Raw genomic sequence first — 1058 nt, forward strand, 5'->3', positions numbered from 1 at the left:
AGATTAAAAATGAAAATAATTAAACTATTTAAGAGAGATTTAAAATGCAGAATAAACATTAAAAAAGCAAAGAATTATTTATTTTTATTTTCAATCTTATTTTTCATCATTATCTGAACGATAAAAAAACTTAGTAAAATAAGAACGTTTGTTAACATTTTATTATTTGAGATCAAATAATATTATTATTTCGTATACATCTTTATTGCTCGTCATTTGGCTGTTACCCTTTTATTTTTTGCATAGCATATAACGAATCTGACTTTATTATTTAAAATTTAAGATGATACAAGAATAAATAAGTGTACATTTTTTCGTTTACACTCAATAACTTGAAATTAAATTATATTGTTATTCCTTAAATATCTTGATTGCTCGTCATTTGGCCGTTACTTTTTCCATTTTATATTTAATTTATTAATAAAATTAACTTTAAAAATTAAACTAATTTTTAAAAATATATTTTATTTATATATGCATATGTAATTTTATTTTTATATACACATATAAATACATATATTTATTGTCTTAATATATGTCTAGTTATATCCTTATACTTTTTAACAGTATTTCTGCTTTTATATATATTATAGTTAACGAACGGATATAACGTACATTCAAGTGAATGCTCCAACGTCTCTGTAACATAAACATATATTTAATTATTTATCTTTTGTGCATTAATTTCTCATAATAATGTTAATAAAATGCTTAACTCACAACAATAATTTTCGAGCTTTTAATTTGTATTTATATTCTTGTTTGAATTCGTATTTATATTTTTGTTCGATTTCGTATTATTCGTCTTTTTAGTATATTTAGTTGACATTCTTTTTGCTATTTTATACATAAAGTTATTTGAATCTACATCAATCTTTCTGCTGAGGATGTTATTTATAAATTTGCACCATGCTTTAATAAATTCTTGAGCTGTTATCATTACTAATGCTTCTTTTAAATGTGTGCATTGCATATGACAAGATAGAAAACATTGATTTTCTAAAATCTTCGTCGTCTTTTCAAATAGTTTGACTTCATGGCATATTTCTATAAATTGC

Source organism: Wasmannia auropunctata, unplaced genomic scaffold (assembly GCF_000956235.1).
Source record: "Wasmannia auropunctata unplaced genomic scaffold, wasmannia.A_1.0 LD336090.1, whole genome shotgun sequence".
NCBI classification, from domain to species: Eukaryota; Metazoa; Arthropoda; class Insecta; order Hymenoptera; family Formicidae; genus Wasmannia; species Wasmannia auropunctata.